The following is a 7,782-nucleotide window of genomic DNA, read 5'->3' as shown; positions in this document are numbered from 1 at the left end:
TGATGAAATAATGTCAAATTCTTCACTTAATTGTTAAAAGTCTGCAAAACAACGACCAAACTTATTATCAAGTGAAACTATTGTCATCAATTGGTCATCACTAAACTTAACCATATATTTAATCAAAAAGTCCTTAATAAAAAAACAATAGCAGAAAAAGTGCAAATTGTAGTCTAAACTTAAAACATTTGAAAAAAATCTAAATTTGAGCAGTTTGACTTAGAAAATTTGTCGATGTTTAATAAGATATTTTTTTTTACTTTTAAACAACTCAATACTTATCTGGAAAAGACAACAACTTTTTACACGTCTATGTTTTATGAAATCATTATGGTAGGTAAGATCATCAAAGTTACTTTAGCAAACAATTGCTTTTGATAATTTGAGAAAGGATTACTTCAACTAACTTAAACAGAACAAGATACTATAACAAAATAGTGTTTTATCACCACAAAATAATAAACCATTTTAACAAACGTTTTCAGGGTCAAAGTCTTACAGTTTTGTTTAATGAAATACTTCAAAAAAGGTTTTGTACAAGTTTTGTGATAATTAAATTGGCTGGCCGGATTTTATATAAATCTTGAAAATGCTTAGCGGGCCGGATCATCCACTTGCGGGCCGGATCAATGTTGTCCGCGGGCCGGATTCCATTTAAAATCAAAAAAGGTTTGGGGGCCGGTCATTTTCACTCTGCGGGCCGGATCCGGCCCGCGGGCCGTACGTTGCCCACCCCTACTTTAAGACTTAGTTTAGATTTAATAAATCATATTAAACTTTCAGGTAAAGTTCCTAAAAATGTATTACACACTGTGAGACATTGAATTTTGTGTTTATATAATTTTAAATTAATTATTATCTACTGCGGCATATATATATACTGTATAATGATCAATAAAAAAAACGCTTAATAAGTTTGGTTTAAGGACACGGTGTACAAAAAAATCTTCCGGTCATCTAGTCCTAGACCACAAACAATATTGAGATATAACTAAAATGTTTACTAATTCAAATAAAGTGTTAAAAAAATTTAGAAAAAAACATTGAAAACCAAAAACAGCTTTCTGGCTTAAAATAATTAAAGCCATAAAACTACTTAAAAACGAAATTTCATAAGTAATAAATTTAAAAAAGAATAATGAACCTTGGTTTCAATATTTTAGTGAAAAAATTGGTTGAAAAAAATGCTTAGTTTAAAGAGTCAATAAAACTTAAAATGAAGCAATTTTTGGCAATACTTAACTAAGTTGACAACTACATTTTAATTTAATAGGTTAATAAAATAACGTTTTTTAGTTGTTTAAGAAAAACTAAACTAACTAGTAGTAGTAGTAGAATTTATTGTAGGTGCCATTCTGGTAAATTTTCAGTTAATTAAACCTGTTCAAAAAAAGTATATTAGAATTTATATATTGATTATATTATTTACATGGTGGCCACTGATTTTTGAGAAAATTTTTCCGGCTTTTTTTTTATTCTTCACGATTTTTAAAGTACACGTTTCTGGGTTTATTGCTAGTTAAAACTTAAGTTTAAGGTTAAAAACTGTTTTAAGTATATAGTATAAAATTGCTGAAAACATACTGTAAAGCTACTTTAAATGTGTTTTTTATTTAAAAACTTTCAGATAATTGCAAAAAATATAAACTTTAAGATAGATACTTAGCGTTTAATAGAATTTTTACTACTTAACATGTAAAAGTTGTTTAAAATCCAAAGTTTCTTAGTGATTTTTTTTTAAATTCCAGTTTTTTTCAAAATTTCTCAAAATCCGAGTTTTTTCGGTTTTATTTTTAATTCAAATTGCCAAATTTCAGGTCTTTTGGCCACCCTGTGTTGAATAATTGTTATATTTATTTTTTCACTATCAGTTTTACCACTAACCGTTACCTTTGGTCGGTATAATTAATTTTTTTTTTTCTTGTGCATAGTTGTCACTCGTGCAAAAATGACTAAATAAATAATAATTTGAAATAGTTAATATTTTTAGTAAAGTGTATCTGGGGTCATTATAAAAACTGAAATAAAAACTTAAAGGAGTATACTATCACATTGTAGAATGTACAGAAAGTTTATGTCAGATTTATAACAATATATATTTTTTTTACTAGGTAGAGCTATGTCAGGTTTTATATGCAGTCTTTAAAAAATATCCAAACACTAAATTCACAACTTATTTTAATATAAAGTATTAAGATGAATTTATTAGATATGTAAAAAAAATACAAGATTGAATTTATAAATAAATTTTAATGATGTTTGCCGAAATTCAAAATGATAAATTAAAAAAAAAAATTTTGTGCTAGAAGCTTCAAGTTAAAAACATGTTTTCTACTTGTTTTATAAATTGGTTTTCTACAAAATATAAACTGTTTTTTAATATCAAGAGAATAATTTTGCAAATTTGTTTTACAATTTGATAAAGAATATTTTTTAAAGTATAAAATTAAAAAAAAAATTTAAATGTTTGCTTTATTAGTTTGCTTTGTTCATAAAATTCACATGGTCTAACTTTTTAAACTCATATGTTTTAAAAACTAGAATTTAAAAACGCTTTGTACGTCAGATTATAATAAAATACTTTTTAAAATGTAGCAACTTAACATAACTATTTTTAAAAATTTTGATTAGATTTAGTTATATCTACTAATGAAATTAAAATGTATTAAATAACTTTAGAATTATATAAATATATATACGTATGTATACACTTTGTTTACAATCACTTTTACTGATTTTTTAATACTCTTAACCAGTCTGAAAAAGTTTTTGTTATCAACTGTTTTTCTAAATAACTTTTTATTAAAATAATTTAATTATTTTAAAAACCTTATGTCTGTAAATTTTATTAACTAAAATAATAAATTATTTTATACAGCAACTATTCATACTAAAACAAACTAATCCCTATTTTATGAGAAGTTAAATTAGGTGTAAGCAAAACTTTTCAAATTTATAACATTACTTTTTAATCTTGAAACCTAGGAAGATTTTCAACTATGTTAGAGAAAAATAATCTTTCTTGGCTCTTTCCTAACAAAGTGGATATCAACCATGTAAAATATATAATAGATTCCTACACAATCAATACAATTAGGATGTTTTTGTTTTGGAAATATATCCATTAAGATTTCTTGACTAACAGTCAAATATGTTACAAAAATTGGTTATAAAATTCAAGTGTGCATAAATCATACTAAAAAGCCTGACTAATAAAAAAATCAAATTACTATTGATATTTTTTCTAAAGTCTTTTAAGGATAAAAATTTTTTTTGTTTAAAATGAGAGTTGTAAAAAATAATTTTAACAAGAAATTTCTAACAACTAACGAGATTCATAAATTATTGAACTTAAAATTAAACATAACTTAACAGACCACATTTTACTGAGGGCTGAGCTAAAAACATACAAAAATAGCTAATGACTTAGAATGATGTCACACCAATATCAAACTGAAACTTTATTACAATCATTGTCTTTTTTAACCATAATTTTAGGGTAAATATATATACTTTATAGATATAGAAACAAAATCAAACTTATTTATCATAAACTAATAGAAATTAGGTATTTAATTGCTTTTATTTTACAACATAAAGCGATTATATTAAAACAATAATGTATATTGGTTACAATATTGTAGAATAAAATTGGTTAAATATTTTACCTTAAATTTAATTCTTTCTATGTATTCAATAGCTTAATTGATACAGAGTATCTTAATTAAAATTATTAGGCTTTAAGCATTGATTATTACCATAAAACTTTTTTAGCATCCTTAAAAAAGACTTCGAATATAATATAGTTTCAGTTTGATTTTGGTGCGAAATCATCCTAGGTAATCACCAAAAAACAGTACATCATATTAATAAATTAGTTAATAAAATAATGTGATCTATTTTCGCTTTAGAACATCCTCGAGGCTAATTTAACCAAAACTCATAGTACAGTTGTATAAATATATATATACTAATAAATGAACATATTTTATAACATCAAATGCGATTATACTTATATTCCATAAAATAAATTATTGATAGAAAATTAGCTTCAATAAAGTACTGTTCAATCTACTTTGTAGAAATTTTACAGATAAATATTTGAATTTAAAATTATTTTGTAGCTTTAAAAAGCAGCCAGACTGTCAAGTAAAACACTATCAAATAAATATGTGTTAATGTTTATCATATAACAAATTTTAAATTTATCCTGAGATTAAAACAACTATTAAATAAAAATTTTCCTACTAGAAATTTTACAGCAAACCTGATATTGATCTAAAAACTTAACTGTTAAAACTCAATAAGGTCTCAGTAAATAGAATCAATATAAAGTTACTATGCAGCAAAGTAACTAGTACTTTCAAGAATAGTGAGTCATTGACAACTCATAACGATTTAAAAGCATTACAAGATTCAACAATCATAAGTATAAGTATTGAAAGCATGTTTAGACTGTAATAACCAATTAAAACATTAAGTGAAACCACTATAGTTTCTTAAAATTTAAAAGGTTTATCTTGTTTAGAATTTAATGTTTAAAAAAAATAAATAAGTAAGACTTTACAGAATTAAAAAAAAATTAACACCTATAGCACTTTTTTTCTAAAAAAAACATTTTAAATTAAATAAATTTTCTTTTACAAAAAGTATGTATATTGTATATCTTACAAGGGTAGAATTGAAATTTACACGAGGGAAACTCTTGCACAAAAGGTCACATTTGCACTAAAATATTTTTGCACGAAGACGCTTTTGCACGAGGTCAAAAAATAGTCAAAAAGTTTTTAAAGAAATAAAGTTGTACCTTTTTTATTAAAAAAATACTAAACTATACTGCTGTGTAGGTACATACTTAGAGAATGTAGGTGCTAAAAGAAAAAAAAAAAACAATAAATCGAGCAAGATAGTATAATTCCTTCCCATACAATAGAGTACACAATGAACTTCACCGCACGACCAACAACGACAGCATCCGAGACAAACTACGTCGGTTGTGTCCTTTTTAGGACTCATCAGGCAGGTATGGTCGCGAAAAACCGCTGGTGCGATCTTAACCGAGCGGGCTTAAGTGCAATATAAGAACTACTTTTATATAAATAATTGCAATAAAGTGGTTTTAATTTTCTGTTGGCATTAAACAGGTTTGTGTACCCTCACTAAAAACTATTAAGATGAGCTGCATCAAAAAAGCTTTGTCTTAATTAAACAAATTTGTCTATGGGACGGCTATTTAAGACATGTGTTATGAGAATAATAAAAGCAAAGGAATTAAACCTTACGGTATGCAAATTGATCTAAGAAAATTTATAAAACAACAAAAGTTTACCAAAGCGTCAGGTAGTAAAAACTTATCGGAACATTTATATTTTTATTTAATTTCAAAGTACAAAAAAATTGTTTTTGTGGTTTAGATCAAACAAAACAACTAGGATGCACTAAAAATTTTATAAAATAAAGCTACAACAACTATATTCTTAATATTCTTAGGGTGTTATGAGTTACATAAAAAAAAAATTTATTCTATTTTTTTGCTACTTTTTTATTCATTTATCAAAATTTTATCTGAAAAACTAAGTTTCACTTAAAGAGCTTGTCAGTAAATAAATAAAATAAAGAATTCTAGTCCAAATAGATCCTATTTCATTATTTAACGAAATTAATTTTAACAAACATACTTTTGAAGAATAAAATAAAATTATAGTTTTTTCAACAGGCAAACTTATAGTATTACTTATTTCTATAACTATTAACGTGCAAAGAAAATAAACTTTTAAAGGAAAACTAAAGGAAAATGCTTTCACAAGAGTTACTTAAAAACTAAAAGTTTTAACTTTAGACATTGATCATATGCTAAAGAACAAAATTAGCGTTAAAATATTTGTTTATAACATATGTTTTTTAAAAACGATATTTTGATAAGTTAAAATAAAGGTTAAATAACTTTTGAAAAAAAATTTAATTCGACAATACGAAGATAATAAAGAAACTAAAACACACAGATGCTAGAAATAACTGACATAAAACATTAAGATGTTTTAGCGAACAAATTCTCAAAAGTATTATAGTAAAAAATTCTCTTACGTTTACTTAATAAGACTTTTATTGAAAAAGAAGATAAAAAATAAAGGTTTACTAAAAGTAGTAAATATTAGTTGTTAAAAATTTTTAGAATTTGAATTGTCATTCAGAATATAAATAATTGTGCAACTTTTGTTTAGATAAAGCTCATACTTTTTTTGTTAAGTTTTAAATTGTTGACAAGAGATGATTAAAAAAAGTTAAAAATTTCTTACTCAAAATTAAAAATTTATAATTTTAACAAGCTGTGTTCTTAAACTATTTACTACATTATTTGTTAATTGTTATGTTTTAAATACTTTCTTTAAAACTAATACAAGACCTTAAAAATGTTTTTAAGTAGGGAGATAACCAAAGTTAAAACAAAAAACTCTTATTGCAATATTGTAAATAATAATTTTTTGAAATGAAAAAATATTTAAGATTGAAATGAAAAATAATATTGTTATGTACACATTAGAATTTAAAAAGATTAATAAATATGTAATAAGGACCTGATTTTATAATAAACTTGAATATTAAGGATAAAAAAACAAAGATTGTATTTTGCAAAAAAAAAAGTTTAAAATTAAAAGTATACTTATAAATATAACTTAAGGTATTCTAAAAAAAGTTTGATAAAAATTAAATCTATGTACATCCAAAAGATATTTTTTTATGTTTTAAAGTATCCGTTTCTGAAACTGTTTATACATCTAAACCTATAAGTATAATTAAAGAAAATAAAATGAACTTTCACAACTATGGTCAATGGATTTGTGTCAAGAAAGACCTTTCTGTCATCAAGCTTTATACAATATATTTTGTAAATAATTTCTCAGAAGTTTTAATTAAAACGGTGAAAATCTTTAAAATAAATTTAAAAAGTTTTTACTTTTTTATCTTACATTAAAATTAAACAACAAAAGTAATTGTAAATAAAAAAATGTTAAGGAATTAAACAATGCAAACAGACACAAGAAATATTTAAATTAAAAAGTATAGTAGTTTACTAACAAAATCTAAAATTATACTTACTTGATATTTATTCAATGATATAAAAAGATTAGTCAATTAAGTAAAAAAGGGTCTAATAAAAAATAAAAAACACAAAAAATGTTATTTAGAATTTTGTTTATTATAACACAAGTGTAAAGTAGTACAGTGATTATTAACTTATCCGGACTTCACTTATCTGGACGCTCACTTATCCTGAAAGTTTCGGTCAGAAAAAAATTCAAAAAAATTTCTATAGTAAACACAAAAGTTCATTCAAAAAGTTTTGCAACTTTTTAAATTTCATAAGTTTTCTGCTGAAAAACGTGGAAAAACTATAAAACAAACGTATATTATTTCTAATTTTAGTAAAACTTTTAATTAAAACTAGTTTGTTAGGTATGATATGTTTCTGTTAAAGTGACTTTAAAATTAGTCAAAGTGTCCCGTTTTCTTTCTGTCAGTTTTTTTAATTAAAAAAAAGTTGTTCATTTTATTTAAAGAGATAGGTTTACATTGTTTTTTGTTTTGAAAGATAAATTTAATTTATATTTTCTCTTAAACAAAAATTAATATTTTTTTAAAATTAATAGTTAGGGCAGGTGGAATTACAAATGATCAATTTTACTTGCTTAACCCATAAAAAATTTATATAGTTGCAGAGGGTTAGTAAGTCTGATGTTTTTCTACTTTAGAAAAAATAAATTAATTAACCTTTAGTTTAGC

Source organism: Thalia democratica, chromosome 5 (assembly GCF_965202585.1).
Source record: "Thalia democratica chromosome 5, ktThaDemo2.hap1.1, whole genome shotgun sequence".
NCBI lineage: Eukaryota > Metazoa > Chordata > Thaliacea > Salpida > Salpidae > Thalia > Thalia democratica.
Note: the sequence above shows the minus strand (reverse complement) of the source record.